Source organism: Theropithecus gelada, chromosome 8 (genome assembly GCF_003255815.1).
Source record: "Theropithecus gelada isolate Dixy chromosome 8, Tgel_1.0, whole genome shotgun sequence".
Taxonomy (NCBI): domain Eukaryota; kingdom Metazoa; phylum Chordata; class Mammalia; order Primates; family Cercopithecidae; genus Theropithecus; species Theropithecus gelada.
The window spans coordinates 97,619,494-97,642,642 of NC_037676.1; the positions used below are offsets into that span (position 1 = coordinate 97,619,494).

The window sequence follows — 23,149 nt, forward strand, 5'->3', positions numbered from 1 at the left end:
GAAGTTCGAGCAGAACGCTCTAAAACACAAAAAGTGTTTGATGGCAAGAAAAAAAAGCAGATGTTCCCGTAGTCGGCAGGATTCGAACCTGCGCGGGGAGACCCCAATGGATTTCTAGTCCATCGCCTTAACCACTCGGCCACGACTACTGGCGGTGTAAGTGTTTGTGGTGAGAATGCATGTAGAGTCTGCACAAGCGTCTGCTGCAATAACAGGCACGTTTTGATTTGGAGGAAACCATTACTGAGCTGTTAGGAGCATATTTGAATGTTATGGCGCTTATCATTTTACTGTTTGTAAAACTCTTAGAAGGTATCCGGTCCAACTCTTTGTTGGAAAAAAGGGAAATTCTAATTAAATCTGAGAGAGGGAGAGATGTGTGCTCAAAACTATTGTACACCCACCTGCTTGCACAATGTTGGAGCCATTTCCAGGAGAGAACCAGGAACCGGGTGGGGGCCAACCAGTCTCCCAGCTTCCTTGATGGGACTGTCAGTTCCACTCCTTCGCCTTTCTCTTTGACAAACGGCTCCCAGGACTTTCTTTTCACCCATTATACATTAAGAAGCTATTTACCCAGCGATTTAAATTCACTCCGCAGGGTCAGACAGTCCCACCGTGCCATAAAAGTACTACTTTGAAAAGTGTAAAGCGTGATACAAGAGTAAGGTGTTGTTAATGGCATTCTTAACAAATACCGTCCACAGTTGAACCTGTGTTTTGGGTATTTCTAAAGTGGGATAGCAAAGAGTTTGGCATCCTTGGGACTCTGGAGATAGTTTGATCCAGATGATTTGTTCAAAGTATCTTTTAACGTCCCTGAAGAGCAACATGTAGTGGTGTGCTGGAGCGAATGGGACCTGCTCACTCCTACCCACCGATAAATTTTCAAGGATTTTGGGAGCTAATTGTTAAATGCAACTATTATTAAATATTAAATTATGCAAACTTGCAATTACATTATATTAAAAGCAAATGCGATACTCAAAATTCACATTCTAGTGATTCCACTACATTTTACTAATATTTATAAATATAATTGAGATTATTTACATCTGAAAGACTTTCTCTCTTTAACTTTCCATTCAGTGATGTCACTTGGGAAGCTTGAAATGAGCCATGGCGGGTGTTATTTACATGAGGGAAATTGCAAATGTGCCAGAGCAGGGCTTTTTATCCTTAGGAGATGGTTGTCATTTAGTGGCACACTGCATGTTACCATCAGACCAACTTTGAATATTCCCAGCAAGGCAACACTCCCCTTTTCTGCACGGCCGCTCTAGTTATTGTCTCTGAATCTTTGTTTTAGCTATTAGAATCCTGGCATATACCCCCCCCCCCCACATATATGCATATAAACATATATATATATATATTTACACACGCAGGAAATCAGCATTTTATGCAAAATACTTAACAACATTGAGCACTGACCACTCAGATCAGACACTGCCAGGATGCTTAAGTAGTATCCTAGAGGCCCCCAGACATAGTGTTGGTTACCCTTGTAGTCAGAGTAGAGAACTCCAGAGGGTGGGGAGACAATATTTGGGCAAGGAGGGGACTTGGACACTAGTTATTTGTCTAGAATCCTGACTTATTCTATGATTTCCCACTCATTAATTTTTTAAAGTTTTTTTCCAAGTTGCCTTGCTGGGCTATTTTACCGAGAACCAGCCTCCAGCAGAAAGACAAGGAAAAGCTGCTTGAAAAAGTGGTTCTTGCAACATGGTTCCAGGGGAAGTCATGCATAGTTGCCATCCAGTTTAACAGGCTTACATTAATGATTTGCTTTTGCTCTTGAGAAGATGAAATCTGAGGGGATCTGTAGCAATGTTGAAAGTATCTATAAGCGTATAGAAGATTTGCAATGAGAGATGGTGAAAAAATAAAAGAGAAAATGTTTCTGGATTTCTGTTTTGTTTTTGTAACTATTAGACAAAAATCAGTGTGTTCCCTCCTTCCCTCACTTCTACTCCCATTTTTCTGGTCTTTTGATTGGATGATTTATTCCGTTTATATTTTAAAATTTCATTTTATTGATTTTATTTACTTTCAGTAGCTTTTGGGGTACAAGCAGTTTTTGGTTACATGGATGAATTGTATAGCGGTGAAGTCTGAAATTTTAGTGCACCCGTCACCCGAGTAGTGTACATTGTACCCAATAGGTAGTGTTCTTTTTTATTTTTTTTTCGAGATGGAGTTTCACTCTTGTTGCCCAGGCTGGAGTGTGCAATGGTGCGATTTCTGCTTACCACAGCCTGTGCTTCCTGGGTTCAAGTGATACTCCTGCCTCAGCCTGCCGAGTAGCTGGGATTACAGGCATGTGCCACCATGCCAGGCTAATTTTGTATTTTTAGTAGAGACGGGGTTTCTCCATGTTGTTCAGGCTGGTTTTGAACTCCTGACCTTAAGTGATCCGCCTGCCTCGGCCTCCCAAAGTGCTGGGATTACAGGCGTGAGCCATCATGCCCAGCCTCCAATAGGTAGTGTTCTTATCCTTTACCCCCCACCCGTCCTCCTCTCTTCTGAGTCTCCAGTGTCCATTATACCACTCTATATGCCTTTGCGTACCCACAAATTAACTCCTACTTACAAGTGAGAACACATGATAATTTGGTTTTCCAGCCCTGCCCACTCCCGTTTTAATAAAATGGATGTATGGATCATCTAGAGTTTGGTATTTTGAGAATTTCATTTATGACTCATTCAACTCTGGTGGGTCTCCTGACTTGAGTCATGTTCTCTTTCTGGTTTGCCCCTGAGAGTAAAACGTCGAGTTCAGAGTCTACAAGGAGAAATGCCACATGCCACATAAGAGTAACATATGTGTGTGGCTGTGTGATAAAGTATAAAATTACAGTGCACTAGTAAAATCTCCAGATGTGAGTAAGAAAGTTACACAGTTATAAAATTCAGTGGGCTCTAAACAATGGATGTGGATGTATAAGATGAAGGTAGTGTGGCTTTAGAAGATTCTACATTCATGGAAATTCTATTAGATCATTTTTTTTTAAACCCTGCTATAAATTCGTTTGGTATAACTTTCTGTTTTCTGAACAATCTTCTTTCTTTCTCTGTAATTGTTAATGTGTGTAGACAATGTCGTGAATCCTTGTCCCCTGTCTTTCCTAGTCATGGAAAGCATGCTGAGTGTCAGGTATTTCATAAAGAATAGGCAAGTGCCTCCAGGTGATACAATTATTAACATGGTAAAGGGGACTGGGTGTGGTGGCTCATGCCTGTAATCCCAGCACTTTGGGAGGCCAAGGTGGGCGAATCACTTGAGCCCAGCGGATCACTTGAGCCCAGGAGTTTGAGACTAGCCCAGGTGACATGGCAAAACCCTGTCTCTAACAAAAAAATTACAAAAATTGGCCAGGCATGGCGGCGCTGCACCTGTGGTCCCAGGTACGTAGTAGACTGAGGTGGGAGGATGGCTTGAGCTCAGGAGGTGGAGGCTGCAGTGAGCTGAGATAGTGCCACTGAACTTTAGCCTGGGCAAGAGAATGAGACTCTGTCTTAAAAACAAAACAAAAAACATGGTAAAGGGGCATGCCATGTATTATTACATTGATTTAGTATTCAAGGAAGTATTTTAGGTAAAAGGTGTCCAAATTAGGAAATCAAAGCACTGTTGTCTTTCCCAAGTATCTGAAGAACTCTCTGAGCCTGGTTTCTTGCTAGTACCATTGTAAATAAGTTAGAAGTGGTGAGGCAGCTGGTTCTGCTGTCCCACACAGTCCCAGGCCAACTGCTTCAGTTACAAGGTGTCCTGTAATCTCCCTGGCTACTCACATAATGAATTGCAAGGCTTCTTCCAATTCCCAGGTACTTAGGTTTAATTTTCCCTTCCCTGCATCTCTCCCCTGCATACTACAGGTCTTTTAGACAAATACCCACTGCTGGGTGGTGACATTGGCATGAGGGAAGGCATCCTCCTGGGCCAGTTGCAAGCCTCCTAGCAGCTGATGTCATGGAAGAATGGAGTCACACCGAAGCAGCTCCAGTTCTTTTAAGTGGTCCCTGAATTAGGCCTCGATGTCATGTAGGTAAATTCAGCCCAGAACATGCAGAATCTTTATTGGAATTTGTACATTCATCTCTCACAGCTGTGGAGAGTTTAGACTAATCACAACTCTCACTGGGATACTATTATCTTGGTAATTTGAAAAAGGATCAGGAGCCTGCAGGCTTGGAACATCTTGAGAAAACTCTGGCTCTGAAATACATCATCACATGTGGGGGACACCACTTGCGGCATCATCGCAGAGAGCTGAAGAATGCTGAAATCAAGTATTTCTCTGGCGTGATTTCAAATGGCTTGAGAAACCTGAGAAGTTTTTTTTTTTTTTTTTTTAACTGCAAAACAGATTCTTTCCTCTTCCATCAACCCCATTGCTGTCAATATGTCCAGTGTTAGGTGCCAGAAATGAGCATAGCCTCTTAATGATAACAATGCCAAGGTTAACACAGCCGCCAGGGGCTCTCTCAAGAATCTGTTAGGGTGTATTTTGATCTACAGACACGTTCTGAAGGCGTGCACCTCCTTAGCTTTTCTAGTCTCAGTACATTTCTCTTCAGCAGCCTGGATAAAACCTGTCACTTTTTGCCAGAACTTCTCATGCTTTGGGGCCCCTCAGACACCATTTTTCATTGATCCCATGAGTCCATATGGTAGGGCGAGGTTCAAAGTTGGTATTTGGGAATCAGCTTCTGACAGCACAGAGGCCTGGTATACTGCGGTCATTTGTTCAAAACGCCAGGATTTGCAGATGTGCTGTAAGAGTGTAATATAATTTTTGACTCCATCCAAATGGATATTTTATCACCATCCACATAGCAACCAACAAACAGATCAGTCTGAGGAGGCAGGTGCTAATGTATGTGGCTCAAACCAGTCGACCCTCTGAGGAGTCAGTAGTTCAGCCTCTTTTTGAGGCTTTAACATCACAATGTTCCTTTCAATTCTACAGTTATGTGAGTACAGCTCCTTCCTTCCCCCCTTTTTCATACTGTTTTTTGCTTTATAATTTTTAAGCTTTAGAAAGTTAAGCCTGATTCAAAAAAAATTGGGGAAAAAGGGGAGGGGAATAGGAATTTCAGTCAGGCATTGAAATGAAGGCAAAGTGAAACCAAATTGATGGAGGTGATGGGACATGTCCAACAGGCCTGGGCTTAGGTTTGGTGTCCATCAGTCTTCCATTTCCCCTGATTGTCCATATGGACTCTTGGGAAGCAACCCAAGATTTTATGCAGGCCAGTTTGCTCTATTTCCTCAGTTACGGATTCACAAGTCAACCAGTCTTTATGGCCTTACAAAAGGTGCCTGTTGGTATCAACCTTGCCATGAACTGCCCACGGAATATTTGGGGGCTGGAAAGGACTTTAGTGATAATGTATGAAACTCTTTCAGCTGAGGTTGCAGTGAGCCGAGATCATGCCACCGTACTCCACTCTAGCCTGGGCAACATAGTGTGTCTCAAAAAACAAAAAAACAAAAAGCAAAAAAAACCCACCTCTTTCATTTTATAGATAAAGCAATCAAAATCAAGGCCAGAGAGGTACAATAATTTAGAAATTCTTTGATTATTCAGAGATTTTCTTATAACCATTCATTGCATTTTTTTTTTCTTTTTATTATACTTTCAGTTCTAGGGTACATGTACACAACATGCAGGTTTGTTACATATGTATACATGTGCCATGTTGGTGTGCTGCACCCATTAACTCCTCATTTACATTAGGTATGTCTCCTAATGCTATTCCTCCCGCCTCCCCCCACTCCACAACAGGTCCCAGTGTGTGACATTCCCCTTCCTGTGTCCAAGTGTTCTCATTGTTCAATTCCCATCTGTGAGTGAGAACATGCAGTGTTTGATTTTCTGTTTTGTGCTAGTTTGCTGAGAATGATGGTTTCCAACTGCATCCATGTCCCTGCAAAGGACACGAACTCATCCTTTTTTATGGCTGCATAGTATTCCATGGTGTATATGTGCCACATTTTCTTAATCCAGTCTGTCATTGATGGACATTTGGGTTGGTTCCAAGTCTTTGCTATTGTGAATAGTGCCGCAATAAACATATGTGTGCATGTGTCTTTATAGCAGCATGATTTATAATCCTTTGGGTATATCCCCAGTAATGGGATGGCTGGGTCAAATTTCTAGTTCTAGATCCTTGAGGAATTGCCACACTGTCTTCCACAATGGTTGAACTAGTTTACAGTACCACCAACAGTGTAAAAGTGTTCCTATTTCTCCACATCCTCTCCAGCATCTGTTGTTCCCTGACTTTTTAATGATCACCATTCTAACTGGTGTGAGATGGTATCTCATTGTGGTTTTGATTTGCATTTCTCTGATGGCTAGTGATGATGAGCATTTTTTCATGTGTTGGCTGCATAAATGTCTTCTTTTGAGTAGTGTCTGTTCATATCCTTTGCCCACTTTTTGATAGGGTTCTTTTTTTCTGGTAAATTTGTTTGAGTTCTTTGTAGCTTCTGGATATTAGCCCTTTGTCAGATGAGTAGATTGCACAAATTTTCTCCCATTCTGTAGGTTGCCTGTTCACTCTGATGGTAGTTTCTTTTGCTGTGTAGCAGCTCTTTAGTTTAATTAGACCCCATTTGTCAATTTTGGCTTTTGTTGCCATTGCTTTTGGTGTTTTAGACATGAAGTCCTTGCCCATGCCTATGTCCTGAATGGTATTGCCTCGGTTTTCTTCTAGGGTTTTTATAGTTTTAGGTCTATCATTTAAGTCTCTAATTCATCTTGAATTAATTTTTATATAAGGTGCAAGGAAGAGATCCAGTTTCAGCTTTCTACTTACGCCTAGCCAGTTTTCCCAGCACCATTTATTAAATAGGGAATCCTTTCCCCATTTCTTGTTTTTGTCAGGTTTGTCAAAGATCAGATGGTTGTAGATGTGTGGTATTATTTCTGAGGGCTCTGTTCTGTTCCATTGGTCTATATCTCTGTTTTGGTACCAGTACCATGCTGTTTTGGTTACTGTAGCCTTGTAGTATAGTTTGAAGTCAGGTAGTGTGATGCCTCTGGCTTTGTTCTTTTGGCTTAGGACTGTCTTGGCAATGCGGGCTCTTTTTTGGTTACATATGAACTTTAAAGTAGTTTTTTCCAATTCTGTGAAGAAAGTCATTGGTAGTTTCATGAGGATGGCATTGAATCTGTAAATTACCTTGGGCAGTATGGCCATTTTCATGATATTGATTATTCCTATCCATGAGCATGGAATGTTCTTCCATTTGTTTGTGTCCTCTTTCATTTCATTCAGCAGTGGTTTGTAGTTCTCCTTGAAGAGGTCCTTCCATCCCTTGTAAGTTGGATTCCTAGGTATTTTTTCTCTTTGTAGCAATTGTGAATGGGAGTTCACTCATGATTTGACTCTCTGTTTGTCTGTTATTGGTGTATAAGAATGTTAGTGACTTTTGCACATTGATTTTGTATCCTGAGACTTTGCTGAAGTTGCTTATCAGCTTAAGGAGATTTTGGGCTGAGACAATGGGGTTTTCTAAATATACAATCATGTCATCTGCAAACAGGGACCATTTGACTTCCTCTTTTCCTAATTGAATACCCTTTATGTCTTTCTCTTGCCTGATTGCCCTGGCCAGAACTTCTAACACTATGTTGAATAGGAGTGGTGAGAGAGGGCATCCCTGTCTTGTGCCAGTTTTCAAGGGGAATGCTTCCAGTTTTTTGCCCATTCAGTATGATATTGGCTGTGGGTTTGTCATAAATAACTCTTTATTATTTTGAGATATGTTCCATCAATACCGAATTTATTGAGAGTTTTTATCATGAAGGGCTGTTGAAGTTTGTCAAAGGCCTTTTCTGCATCTATTGAGATAATCATGTGGTTTTTGTCTTTGGTTCTATTTATATTCTGGATTATGTTTATTGATTTGCATATGTTGAACCAGCCTTGCATCCCAGGGATGAAGCCCACTTGATCATGGTGGATAAGCTTTTTAATGTGCTGCTGGATTCAGTTTGCCAGTATTTTATTGAGGATTTTTGCATCGATGTTCATCAGGGATATTGGCCTAAAATTCTCTTTTTTTTTGTTGTGTCTCTGCCAGGCTTTGATATCAGGATGATGTTGGCCTCATAAAATGAGTTAGGGAGGATTCCCTCTTTTTCTATTGATTGGAATAGTTTCAGAAGGAATGGTACCAGCTCCTCCTTGTATCTCTGGTAGAATTCGACTGTGAATCCATCTGGTCCTGGACTTTTTTTGGTTGGTAGGCTATTAATTATTACCTCAATTTCAGAGCCTGTTATTGGTCTATGCAGGGATTCAACTTCTTCCTGGTTTAGTCTTGGGAGAGTGAATTTATCCATTTCTTCTAGATTTTCTAGTTTTTTTGCATAGAGGTGTTTATAGTATTCTCTCATGGTAGTTTGTATTTCTGTGGGGTCGGTGGTGATATCCCCTTTATTATTTTTTATTGCGTCTATTTGATTCTTCTCTCTTTTCTTCTTTATTAGTCTTGCTAGCGGTCTATCAATTTTGTTGATCTTTTCGAAAAACCCAGCTCCTGGATTCATTGATTTTTTGAAGGGTTTTTTGTGTCTCTGTTTCCTTCAGTTCTGCTCCGATGTTAGTTATTTCTTGCCTTCTGCTAGCTTTTGAATGTGTTTGCTCTTGCTTCTCTAGTTCTTTTAATTGTGATGTTAGGGTGTCAATTTTAGATGTTTCCTGCTTTCTCTTGTGGGCATTTAGTGCTATAAATTTCCCTCTACACACTGCTTTAAATGTGTCCCGGAGATTCTGGTACGTTGTGTCTTTGTTCTCATTGGTTTCAAAGAACATCTTTATTTCTGCCTTCATTTCGTTATGTACCCAGTAGTCATTCAGGAGCCGGTTGTTCAGTTTCCATGTAGTTGAGTGGTTTTCAGTGAGTTTCTTAATCCTGAGTTCTAGTTTGATTGCACTGTGGTCTGAGAGAGAGTTTGTTATAATTTCTGTTCTTTTACATTTGCTGAGGAGTGCTTTACTTCCAGCTATGTGGTCAATTTTGGAATAAGTGCTATGTGGTGCTGAGAAGAATGTATATTCTGTTGATTTGGGGTGGAGAGTTCTGTAGATGTCTATTAGGTCCACTTGGTGCAGAGTTGAGTACAATTCCTGGATATCCCTGTTGACTTTCTGTCTCGTTGATCTGTCTAATGTTGACAGTGGGGTGTTAAAGTCTCCCATTATTCTTGTGTGGGAGTCTAAGTCTCTTTGTAAGTCTCTAAGGACTTGTTTTATGAATCTGGGTGCTCCTGTATTGGGTGCATATGTATTTGGGATAGTTAGCTCTTCTTGTTGAATTGATCCCTTTACCATTATGTAATGGCCTTCTTTATCTCTTTTGATCTTTGTTGGTTTAAAGTCTGTTTTATTACAGACTAGGATGGCAACCCCTGCCTTTTTTCATTTTCCATTTGCTTGGTAGATCTTCCTCCATCCCTTTATTTTGAGCCTATGTGTGTCTCTGCACGTGAGATGGGTCTCCTGGATACAGCAAATTGATGGGTCTTGACTCTTTTTCCAGTTTGCCAGTCTGTGCCTTTTAATTGGAGCATTTAGTCCATTTACTTTTAAGGTTAATACTGTTATGTGTGAACTTGATCCTGTTATTATGATGTTAACTGGTTATTTTGCTCATTAGTTGATGCAGTTTCTTCGTAGCATTGATGGGCTTTACATTTTGGCGTGTTTTTGCAGTGGCTGGTAGCGGTTGTTCCTTTCCATGTTTAGTGCTTCCTTCAGGAGCTCTTGTAGGGCAAGCCTGGTGGTGACAGAATCTCTCAGCATTTGCTTGTCATTTGCTTGTAAAGGATTTTATTTCTCCTTCACTTATGAAACTTAGTTTGGCTGGATATGAAATTCTGGGTTGAAAATTCTTTTCTTTGAGAATGTTGAATATTGGCCCCCACTCTCTTCTGGCTTGTAGAGTTTTCTCCCAAGAGATCCGCTGTTAGTCTTGTGGGCTTCCGTTTGTGAGTAACCCGACCTTTCTCCCTGGCTGCCTTTCATTTTTTCCTTCATTTCAACTTTGGTGAATCTGACAATTATGTGTCTTGGAGTTGCTCTTCTTGAGGAGTATCTTTGTGGCGTTCTCTGTATTTCCTGAATTTGAATGTTGGCCTGCCTTGCTACGTTGGGGAAATTCTCCTGGATGATATCCTGTAGAGTGTTTTCCAACTTGGTACCATTCTCCTCGTCACTTTCAGTACACCAATCAGACATAGATTTGGTCTTTTCACATAGTCCCATATTTCTTGGAGGCTTTGCTCATTTCTTTTTACTCTTTTTTCTCTAAACTTCTCTTCTCGCTTCATTTCATTCATTTGATCTTCAATCACTGATACCCTTTCTTCCAGTTGATCGAGTCGGTTACTGAAGCTTGTGCATTTGTCACGTAGTTCTTGTGTCATGGTTTTCATCTCTATCAGGTCGTAAGGACCTCTCTGCATTGGTTATTCTAGCTAGTCGTTCGTCAAATATTTTTCCAAGGTTTTTAGTTTCTTTGTGCTGGGTTCGTAATTCCTCCTTTAGCTCAGAGAAGTTTGATTGTCTGAAGTCTTCTTCTCTCAACTCATCAAAGTCATTCTCCGTCCAGCTTTGTTCTATTGCTGGCAAGGCGCTGCGTTCCTTTGCAGGGGAGAGGCGCTCTGATTTTTGGAATTTCTAGCTTTTCTGTACTGCTTTTTCTCCATCTTTGTGGTTTTATCTACCTTTGGTCTCTGATGATGGTGACGTACAGATGGGGTTTTGGTGTGGATGTCCTTTCTGTTTGTTATTTTTCCTTCTAACAGTCAGGACCCTCAGCTGCAGGTCTGTTGGAGTTTGCTCGAGGTCCACTCCAGACTCTGTTTGCCTGGGTATCAGCAGTGGAGGCTGCGGAAGAGTGAATATTGCTGAACAGCAAGTGTTGCTGTCTGATCGTTCCTCTGGAAGCTTTGTCTCAGAGGTGTATCTGGCCATGTGAGGTGTGAGGTGTCAGTCTTCCCCAAGTGGGGGATGTCTCCCAGTTAGGCTACTCAGGGGTCAGGGACCCACTTGAGCAGACAGTCTGTCCGTTCTCAGATCTCAAACTCTGTGCTGGGAAAACCACTACTCTCTTCAAAGCTGTCAGACAGGGAGATTTACATCTGCAGAGGTTTCTGCTGCCTTTTGTTTGGCTATGCCCTGTCCCCAGAGGTGGAGTCTACAGAGGCAGGCAGGCCTTCTTGAGCTGCTGTGGGCTCCACCCAGTTTGAGCTTCCTGGCCGCTTTGTTTACCTACCTAAGCCTCAGCAATGGCGGGCGCCCCTCCCCAGCCTTGCTGGCACCCTGCAGTTAGATCTCAGACTGCTGTGCTAGCAATGATGGAGGCTCTGTGGGTGTGAGACCCCCCTGAGCCAGGCGTAGGATATAATCTCCTGGTGTGCCATTTGCTAAGACCCTTGGTAAAGCACAGTATTAGGGTGGGAGTGACCTGATTTTCCACGTGTTGTGTGTCATGGTTTCCCTTGGCTAGGAAAGGGAATTCCCTTCCCCCTTGTGCTTCCTGGATGAGGCGATGCCTTGCCCTGCTTTGGCTCTCGCTCGTTGGGCTGCACCCACTGTCCTGCACCCACTGTCCGACATGCCCCAGTGAGGTGAATCAGGTACTTCAGTTGGAAATGCAGAAATCACCCGTCTTCTGTGTCTCTCATGCTAGGAGCTGGAGGCTGGAGCTGTTCCTATTTGGCCATCTTGGCACGGATCTCGGCCATCTTGGTGCAGATCACATTCTTTTATTTCAACATCACGATGGTCATTCTGGATAACACTCCTTTCTCTCTCCCTCCCTCCCCTCCCTCTCTCTCTCTCTTCCTTTCTCTCTTCCTTCCCTTCTGCTTTCTTTTTCTTTCCTCCCTTTCTTTCTCTTTCTTTTTTTGAGACACGGTCTCACTCCATTGTCCAGGCTGGGATACAGTGGCGTGATCATGACTCACTGCAACTTCCACCTCCTGGGCTCAAGCCATCCTCCCACTTCAGCCCTCAGTAGTGTGGACTACAGGCACACACCACCATACTCGGCTAATGTTTTTATTTTTTATAGAGATGGGGTTTTGCCATGTTGCCCAGGTTATGTCTAGTGGCCATAAAATTGATGCTATGAATTTAATATCAGATTGCCATATTTTAGAATCCTTTCATTCCTGCCATTGACATATTAATACAAATATCTCTCATGCTCTGTTCTCAACTTCTTCAACTCTGATGGCTTGTGCCACTCTACTGTACTCACATCTCTGTAGATTAGTGACTGTGTTTAGACCTCATATTATGTGTGAGGACACAAACTTCTGAAGGACAGAGACTATAACTGATGCACATTTATTTCTCCTATAGGGAGGGAGAAGTGTAGTTTTTGAGAACATCTAAATTGACAGCCTATTATGATACCATTTTTTTGTTGTTGTTGTTGTGGGGGAAGTAGGATATCCTTGTTGTATTCTAACAATGAGGCTGAGTCTCAGACATGAGTCTGAACCCTGTAGGGATAGTAAATTCTTCCTTTTCCCAGTTCTCCTTTCTTACTAATATAGGTGCAGAATGGTCTGTTCAAGTCACGGAAGCTCTTGGCTGAAGAAGGAGTCTCCCTGAGCACACAGGAAGGTCTTAGTTCCAGAGAGGATATGGGGGCTACAGAGAGGGCCAGAGCAGATGGCACACTCCGTACTCCAGAGCTAAGGCTAGCATGTGCCTGGTCTATGAAAGAAAGGAACTAGTGTTTCCAGGTCCTTGGACAGATTCCTTCCAGAGCAAGAGTAGCGTATTTTCTGACCCTTTGTGTTTTTTCTTTTGAAACTGACATTATCTCTAATTATATGTGGTCAAGTTCTAGAAGACATTTATCATCTATTGCCAAAACATCACCCCCTGCTTTGCCAGTTCCTGTTTACCCAGCTTGGCTGTGGCTGCTGAAATATCCCATCTGCAAGGTGAACCCAGTTCCTAGCCAACCCAAGACTTGCTCCTCCCCATCATGGTTAGATCTGGAATTGGTCTGGATGGCCTATATCTGGTATGCATTGAGCAAAATGCCACACTGCTGTCTTCTCTGTGAACCCCTGTGGATGGGCTTCTACTCTACTTCTAGATTGAATTCCATTTCTATTTTTGGGCTGAAATTTTGTCCAAACCCCAAAGCCTTGTCCAGGGCTGTAGCAGTCTTCTAGGGCTGCCGTGACAAATCACCACTTAAAACAGTAGAAGTTTATTCTCTGAGTTCTGGAGGCCAGAAGTCTGAGATCAAGGTATGGGCAGTACCACACTCCCTCTGAAGGCTCTAAGGGAGAATCTGCTCCATGCTCCTTCCAGCTTCTGGTGGCTATTGGGATTCCTTGGCATTCCGTGACTTGTAGCCACATCACTATAATCTCTGCCTTTGTCTTCACATTGCCTTCTCCTCTGTGTTTATTCTATAAGGATACAGGTGATTGCATTTAGGGCCTACCTAGATTATTCAGGATAAGTCCCTCTTTTTCAGATCCTTAACTTAATCACATCTGCAAAGACTTTTTCCAAATAAGGTCACATTTATAGGTTCCAGGGATTTGATGTGATTTGATCTCATTTTGGGGCCATTTTCCAGCCTAGCACAAGGGCCCTGACAAACTCCTGGCTTGTGCTGATCCCTCTTTTTGGGGGATCAGCCCCTTATCTCTTTTGGCCTGGCCAAGGGTATGTTTTAACATGAGCGAGTCTGTCTGGAATCAAATTGTTAACCACTTGACTATGACTGTCTCCACAGTCACACCTTTCTAGGCCTCCATTTCTACACCCTTGGGTATAAGTGCCAGCCTGGATCAGAGTAAGCTTGCCTTTAAATACTGTGATTTAGTCTGATGGACTCCTTCTCCACAAATAAGCCCAAGCTCTGGTCAGTTATTTTAGCTTGAGCCATACTGGAATGGCTTCCATCTCCTTGTCATCCTGGTATTGAGGTTTCTGCATGCCTCTTGGCAACGATGTGTTGGCTATAGTATCATCATGTGTATAACATATTTTTTTGCATGCCTACCTTATTCTGAGCTCTTGATAGAACTTATTTTACTTAATCACTGTAGATCAAGAAATAGGGACAGAGAAAGGCGTAGTGGCTCATGCCTGTAATCCCAGCACTTTGGGTGGCTGAGGCTGGCTGATCACTTGAGCTCAGGAGTTGGAGACCAGTCCGAGCAACATGGTGAAACTCTGTCTCTACTAAAAAATTACAAAAATTGCTGGGTGTGGTGGCATGCCCCTGTGGTCCCAGCTACTAAGAAGGCTGAGGTGAGAGGATCTCTTGAATCCAGGAGGTTGAGGCTGCAGTGAGCCAAGATTGCACCACTATACTCCAGCCTGAGTGACAGAGCAAGACCCTATCTTAAAAAAAAAAAAAAAAAAAAAAAAAAAAAAAGAAATAGGGACAGAGAGGTAAAGTTATTAGTCCAAGATCATATAATCTGGATCAAACTGTAAAATTCATGTTCATTTTACCATGCTGTACTATATTTTACATGCTTTATTGTCTATCTTATTGTTATCATCTCTCCTTCTCCTCATTAAAACAAAACAAAACTGAGACTAGGATAGGAATAAGCTTTATTTGATTTTCTAATGACTTGTGAGGACTTGGCAGACAAATTTTCTCAACCAGACAACTTAATTCTTAAATTTTTGTCTGGGGGATCTTTCCAGTTCAAGGTCTGTTATCGCATATAAGTTTGTAATCCTCTTGCCAGTTTCATTATTCTACATTTATTGCCATTGTTTTGTGTAACATCTGTCTGTATACTCTTAACATTTTCCAGTAACCATCCTACATACACAGAGAAGAGACGTGAGTGTAAAGGAAAAGGCCAACAAGTTCAGTCAGCCAGGAAAAGTTTAAAAGTCCATATTTCAAGGAAGGAGTCATGTGCTGAATTTGCACACTGGCCTGTGACTGAAGTCCAGATCAATATCCGTGCTCTAAGTACAGTTAGATGAAAACTCTTAGAATCCAAAGCTATTTAAGTCCCTTGGTCTTTCTAGCATAAGTTAGGAAATGTTTCCTCCTCTTCAATATTTTGGAAAAGTTTCAGCACAATTGGTATTAGTTTGCCTTTAAATGTTTGGTAGAACTCACAAGTGAAGCCCTCAAGTGCAGGGCTTTTCTTTGTCAGGAGATTTTTGATTACTGATTCAATCTCCTTACTAGTTATAGGTCTGTTTGGATTTTCCATATCTTCATGGGCTTGTCTTGATAGGTTTTGTATTTCTAGGAATTTTTCCATTTCGTCTAAGCTATTCAGTTTGTTGGCATATAATTGTTCATAGTGCTCTCTTATAATCATTTTTATTTCTGTAGAATCAGTAGTAATGTCCCCACTTTTATTTCTAATTTTAGTAATTTGAATCTTTTCTTTTCTTTCTTGTTCTGTCTAGCTACAGGTTTGTCAATTTTGTCTATCTTTAAAAAGCTAACTTCACATTTTATTGATTTTCTCTTGATTTTCTCTTCTCTATTTCACTTATTTTTGATCCAATCTTTATTATTTCCTTACTTTTGCAACTTTTGGGTTTAGTTTTCTCTTCTCTTTCTAGTTCATTAAGTTGTAAACTTAGGTTGTAAATTTGAGATCTTTCTTGTTTTTTACTGCAGGTGTTTACAACCATAAATGTCTCCCCTAGCACTTCTTTCACTGTGTTACATGTTTTGGTATGTTGTTTTCATTTTCATTAGTCTCTAAGTATTTTCTAATTTCCCTTATGATTTCTTTTTTTGATCCATTGGTTGGTTAACAGTGTGTTGTTTGATTTCCAAAAATCTGTGAAATTTTCAGTAACTTCTCTATTGATTTCTAACTTTATTTCATTATGGTTGAAGAAGATACTTTGAATAATATCTATCTTTTAAAATCTACTGAGACTTAATTTGTAGCCTAACATATGGCCAATCCTAGAAAATGTCCTAAATGTACTTGAGAAGAATGTGGATGCTGTCAATGGGTAGAGTGTTCTGTATATGTCTATGAAATCTAGTTGGTTTATTGTGTTTTTTAAGTCTTATATTTCCTTACTTATATTTTGTCTAGTTGTTTGATCCATAATTAAAGTGGGGTATTGAAGTGCCCAACTATTCTTGTAGTGCTATCTGTTTCTCCCTTCAGTTCTGTTGGTTTTTGCTTCATATATTTTGATGGTCTTTTATTAGGTGTGTAAATGTTTATATTGTTATCTGTTCTTACAGTTTTTAACTTTTATTAACATGTAATATCATTCTTTGTCTCTTGTAAAGTTTTTTGATTTAAAGTCTGTTTCATATATTAGTATATCCATCCCTGCTCTCTTTTGGTTACTGTTTGTGTAGAATATCTTTTTACATCCTTTCACTTCTAACTTATTTGTGTCCTTGGATCTAAAATCAGTTTCTGTGAACAGCATATAATGAGATCATGTGTTTTTACCCATTCTGCTAATTTTTTTTCTTTTGGGTGGGAGTATGGATGTGATGATGGTCGGTCATGTAGATGTATTTAGTTGGGGCATTTCACTGTAGAGAGGGGTTGCTTCTCTTGGTCTTTAACTTAAAAGGTTAATGCTGGGGCAGCTGTACAGTGGGTCTGTAGAGATATTTTGTAGAGATTTATTGGGTGGAGGTGTGTTGGAAGCATAGAGTAGGGTGTGGTGAGTCTATAGAGTAAATACGGGCCCTGTTTCAAAAATTTTTAGTGGAATTCTACGACGATGGGTAGATCGTTTAATTCATTTACATTTAAAGCAATTACTGATAAAGAAGGACTTACTTTTGTTACTTTATCATTTGTTTTCTATATGCCTTATTTCTTTTTTGTCTCTCATTTCCTGTATTACTGTCTTCTTTTGTGTTTAGTAGATTTTTTTTATAGTGAAATGTTTAAATTACTTTCTCATTTGTGTGTGTGTGTGTGTGTATTCTATAGTGATTTTCTTTGTACTTACTGTGGGGATTACATTTACCATCCTAAAGTTATAACACTCTAATTTGAACTTATAGCAATTTTATTTCTTTTCTTTACTGTTTTTTAAAGACAGGGTCTGGCTCTGTTACCCAGGCTGGAGTGCCATGGTGCAATCTCGGCTCACTGCAACCTCTGCATCCTGGGCTCAAATGATCCTCCTGCCTCAGCCTTCTGAGTAGCTGAGTAGCTGGAACGATAGGCATATGCCACTGTGCCTGGCTAATTTTTGTATTTTTAGTAGAGATAGGGTTTTGCCATGTTGCCCAGGCTTGTCTCAAACTTCTGAGCTCCAGCAATTCACCTGCCTCAGCCTCCCAAAGTGCTAGGATTACACGTGTGAGCCGCTGTGTCTGGCCAGTTTAATGTCAATAACACACAAAACCTCTGATCCTTTTCAGTTCCATGTCCATGCCTTTTGGCTGTTGATGTCACTAGATTATATCTTTATGCATTGTGTGCCCCTAAATAAACTAATAACTCTATTAAGTGCATTGGTTTCTTAAATTATGTAGAAAACAAACTATAGAGTTAAAACCAAAGTTAAAATAATTCTAACTTTTATAGTTTACCATGTATTTACCTTTACTGAAATCTTTGTCAGCAGATATCTTTAAGTTATTGTCTAGTGTCCTTTTATTTACCTTGCAGGACTCCCTTGAGCATTTCACAGGACAGGTCTAGTGGTAACAAATTCTCTCAGGTTTTGTTGATCTGGGAATGTCTTAACTTTCCCCTCACTTACAAAGGACCATTTTGCTGGATAAAGGATTTTTGGCTGACAGTTTTCTTCTTTTAGTACTTTGAATATATTCGCCCATGGCCTTCTGACTTCCTAATTTTCTGATGAGAAATCTGCTGATAATATTTTTTGAGGATTTCTTGTACATGATATGTCACTTCTCTCTTGCTGCTTTCTAGATCCTTTGTCTTTTCAAAGTTTGATTATATGTGTCTCAATGTGGGACTCTTTGAGTTCATCTTACTTGGAGTTTATTGAGCTTCTTGGATGTTTCCTTCATGTCTCTTATCAAATTTGGGAAATTTTCAAACATTTTCTCTTCAGTATTCTCTCTTCCCCCTTCTCTCTCTCTTCTCCTTCTGAAACATTCACAATGCATATGTTGGTACACTTGATGGTATCCTGCATGTCCCTTTGGCTCTGTTCATTTTTCTTCAATCTTTTTTTCTTTCTGTCTCTCAGACGAATAATTTCCATTGTTCTGTTTTCAAGTTCACTGATTCTTTCTTCTGCCTGCTCAAATTTGCCTGCCTTTGAATCCCTCTAGTGGTATTTATTATTTCGGTATTTGTACTTTTAAGCTCCAGAAGTTTTTTTTATTTTATTTTCAGGTTTTGTATCTCTTTATTGATGTTTCCATTTTGTTCACACATCATTTTCTCGACTTTCTCCATAGCTTCATTTAGTTCTTCGATCATCTTTAAGAGTTATTTTAAAATATTTGTTTAGTAGTTCTTCTAAAAGGTCTTTTCCAGGAAGAGTTTCTGTTATTGTTTTCTATTGAATATGTCATTCTTTCCTATTTCTTTGTATGCCTTGTGATTTTTCTTTTGTGGAAAGCTAGGCATTTGAATTTAATAATGTGGTAACTCTAGAACTCAGATTCTCTTCCTTCCCTAGAGTTTGCTGTTTTTTAAAAATTGTTTTTGTTTGCTATTTTTTGTTTTGTTGATTGTTGTAGGCTGCCTCTGTGCCAAGGATCATCCTGAGTTGCAAACTTAGTCTTCTTAGGTCTTTTCTGAGCCTTCACTTTCCCCCTGTGCGTGCACAGTCACTTTCTAATTTTCTCTCTCTCTGTGTGTGTGTGTGTGTGTGTGTGTGTGTATATATATATATATGTTTGCTTTTGAATGTCCTAGTCTTCAGTGCCTGGCCCCCAAAATGGGAAAAAGAAAAATGAACAGAGGAAAAACAAAGTGAGTGTCTGCTCTTTAAATCTGCTGGTAATCACCTATGTCAGAGGAGGTAGGGCTTGCAATAATCGTGGGGAGATGCAACAACAATGGTCACCTACCTCTTTGCACCTTTGTGACCAGAGGCAGTAATCACCATTCAGAGCACAGATCCCCAGTATTTGGAGGACAGGGTCAGAGGACCTTGCTCATCCTGGCCCCAGCAAGCTATGTGCAGGTTACCGCAGGAACACTTGCAGAGCTGCCTGCCATAGAGCTAAGGGTAGAGGATGGGTAGCTGCTGCTGTGTGAAGAGGTGAAATTGAGCAAAATCAACCCCACTTTACCATTCAGGCCTTCCCCTGGAAGTTTCCAGCTTTCAACAGATGCTAGAGTTCCAAAATAGTTACATCAGACAGTTTCTGCCAGGGCAATTGTTGTCTAGGTGGGGAGAAAGATTTCTGGTGCTTCTACTCTGCCATCTTCCTGGAATCCTCTTCTCATATATTTCAGATTTTACTAGAAGTAAAATAAGTAAAAATACCACTTCCCTGGTGGATCTGAACCTTTCACATACACGCAGACTTCTCATGTAAGTGACCAGCTTGTGGCTGGTTTTCTTTAAATGATATCAATGGTGTTAACAATTATCATTCCTTAGAACTCTCGTTTGTGTATGCATATGTGTGTGTGTGCATGTGTATGTGTGCATGTACTCTAACTCTTGTATATAAATGGCAAGGGAAATGAATTAGCAAACAACAGAATGATATAGTTATAGAGTGAATCCTGGTTTAAGAATACAGGATGGCCGGGCGCAGTGACTCATGCCTGTAATCTCAGCACTTTGGGAGGCCAAGGCACGTGGATCACGAGGTCAGGAGATCGAGACCATCCTGGCTAACACGGTGAAACCCTGTCTCTACTAAAAATACAAAAAATTAGCTGGGCGTGGTGGCAGGCACCTGTAGTCCCAGCTACTTGGGAGGCTGAGGCAGGAGAATGGCATGAACCTGGGAGGTGGAGCTTGCAGTGAGCAGAGACTACATGCCACTGCACTCCAGCCTGGGTGACAGAGCAAGACTCCATCACAAAAAAAACAAAACAAAACAAAACAAAAAACCACAAAAACAGAATGGTGGTTATGGGTCAGACTTTGGACCTAGACTTCCTGAGTTTAAAAGTCAACTTATTTACTGACTAGTTGTACTATTTAATATATTTATTTATTTATTTCCTCATATGTAAAAATGGGGGCTAATAATAATACATGCATCATTAGGACTATTATGAGGATTAAATGAGTTGATACATGTAAAGCACTTAAATGGTTGGTATCTACCGTTGGAACACTATACATACTATATGACCAACTTTACCACACCTAGGTATACACCCAATAGATATGAATACATATGTTTCCCAAAAGACAAGTACTGGAATGTTCATTGTAGAAGTATTTGTGATATCCCCAAAGTGGAAGCTACCGAAATGCCCACCAACAATAGAATGGATAATTGTCGTACATTTATATAATAGAATATTATACTGCTATGAAAGTGACCAAACTGCATGTACATGCAACAACAGGTAGGAAACTCGCAAATATAATGTAAAATAAAAGAAGCCAGACACGAAAGAGCAAATACTGTATGATTTTATTTATCTAAAGCTTAAAACCAGGCAAAACTAGACAATAGGATAATGACTACCCTAGTTGGGAGAATGAATACAAAGTACCATAAGATGGGTTTCTAGGAGTTGTTGGAAATGTGTGTTTCTTGTTGTGTGTACTGATTACATGGACTAACTCCTTACTCAGGACTAGTTCTGTACACCAAGAGCTATGGTAATGGGGCCACCTTTGTCAGAACACAAACAAAAATCCCCTAATAACTTTCCCTCAGGGGTAAGAGTTATCTACTGGCCTTACATTTTTACAACTATAGGATGCACTCCTGTGATTTTTTTTCCTGTTACAATGAAAATCTACTCTAAGTCTGCTGCTGAATATTAAGGACCCCAGTTTGTGAAAATTCAGCAAGTTGTATACTTGGGATCTGTGTATTTTTCTGCACATAAGTTGTTTTAAAACGTTTTTTAAAAGTAGCTGGTGAATAAAAAATGTATAATAAATGATACATATATTTAATTGTTTTTAGAAAGACTAGGTTTTGAATCCTGGCTTTGTGGTCATGGAGACTAGGAAGTCTCTTAAACTCTTCATTTCTATAATGGTAAGCAGAGGTAGTGATACTTGGCTTAAAGATACCTTAGATATTATTGAGAACCAGTGAGATGAAATGTAAAAATATGGTAACTGCCTCTTCAATATTGAGCAGCAGACTTGAAGAAGATTTTCATTATAATAGGAAAAAAAATCACATGAGTGCATCCCATAGTTGTAAAAATGTCAGGCCCGTAGATACCTCCTCCTCCTGGGGAAATGTTATTAGGGGATTTTTGTTTGTGGTCTGACAAAGGTGTCCCCCTTACCATAGCCCTTGGTGTATAAAACTAGTCCTGAGTAAGGAATTGGACAATTTTGCCTAGAGGGCAAGGAGTCCCTGGAAGGAAAGGGATAAAGTCCTTGGCTCTTCTCTTTTGAGGGTTAATGTCATTAGACACTGATGTATTGAGATGAACTGGACTGAAGTTTGTTGGAAAGAACACTAAGGAGGCTAGATTGGAATTCACCATGGGCATGTCTGGTTTGGTGATCTGGATTCAGTATTGGTACTTGGTCAGCATCTCATGGGGAAGGATAGTTCCTTCTAGTAGTTGGCTGAGGGATGAACCTCCACACCCAGCCAGCTGGGCACAGTTTCACTGAGGAATGAAAACTGAGCAAGTGCAATGACCTAAAAATACAAGTGAAGGCACAACTGTGACCTGTGAGCAACAAGGACATTTCCAAAACAAGGATGATTGGCCGCTGGGGTAGCGGGACCAGTATTTAGTATGCCTATAAGGTAACTACCAAAGCGATGGTGCTGGTGGATTTATAGAACTTTCTAGTTATTTCTCCCACCTGGCATTTGGAAGTGTAATTGATCCTTTAGAAGTGAGAAAGGCCCCAGAATGTTGGATCATCTGGAGATGGAGTATTGGGAAAGGCCCCAAGAAAGGAAAACCAGATTTTCTGTTGGTAAGGTCCTTAGGCCTCAGCAAGTCGCTAGAAAAATAAATGAAACACTGTTTGTACTCTAAGTTGGTGAAGCATACATCCTGGTTAATAATAATAGCTATCATTTATTAGGCACTGTGTGTCTGGCATGGAAACTGTTCTTTGTTTACCAAAATTGTTCTCTCTTTCTTTCTAGGCCTGTAATGAGACTTCATTTCACAGCCTACTTTGCATTAGATGTGTTCCTGTGATGACATTCAGAGCAGGTACGCCGTGTGCCATTTCTGGGTGTGGGCCTCAGGGCAATAAAAGGATCTTCTCCATGCTCTCCTCCACTGCTACTGGTTGGAACCCCACAGTAATCCAGCTTTGACCAGGCAGATGTCCTGGAGGATGATGAGCAGCACAAAGGAAGGAACTTTGGTACCTGAAAGACCATGTGAGCAGGGCTTCCCTGTTACCCTGAACTGCTACCCTGGAACTGTTATGTAAGAAAAAATAAGATTCTTGCATTTCTCCAACTTTAATGGGCACAAGAGTCACCTGGGATTTGTGAAAATTCAAATCCTGATTGAGTGGGGCTTGAGATTCTATATTTCTTAAAAGTTCCTAGGTGGTGTTCATGCTGTCGGTCCAGTATCTACAGTTTAAGTTCCTCTCCAAGAAATTCCGATTTAACTGGTTGGAGTGGGGTTCAGGGACATGATACTAAAAGAAAGCCCCAAATACCAAAAACCTCTCCAGGTGATTCCAATCTACGCCAGGGTTGAGACCCCACTGGAGAAGAGAAACATTTTTTGAGGATGGAAGAATCCAGTTCCTTTCCCGGTGCCCTATGGAGGAGGCAAGTCCTTTGAGCTCTTCCAAACAGCCTTGCCATCCTACCATCTCATTAACCACTTACAGATAATGCGTTTGATTGCTTGTCTGCCTCTGCTGAGAGTACTTGTCATCTTCTTGAAACTTCATTTCAGCCAGAAACTTCTTTTTTGACATATTGATTTGGAATGTTGAGCTTTGTTTTTGAGTAAAATAATTCAATATGGTGATGTATAGAGAAGCTGATTATTGGCTGTTCCCAAGATCTGCCTTTGGGGAC

The 23,149-nt window shown here is 40.6% G+C and overlaps 1 non-coding gene across 1 annotated transcript; it reads right to left on the bottom strand.

The window, feature by feature from the left end:
- Positions 1 to 67: 67 nt before the first annotated feature.
- TRNAS-AGA lies at positions 68 to 149 on the bottom strand. The gene has a single exon. It is a non-coding gene; the product is annotated as a tRNA-Ser (tRNA).
- Positions 150 to 23,149: the final 23,000 nt, after the last annotated feature.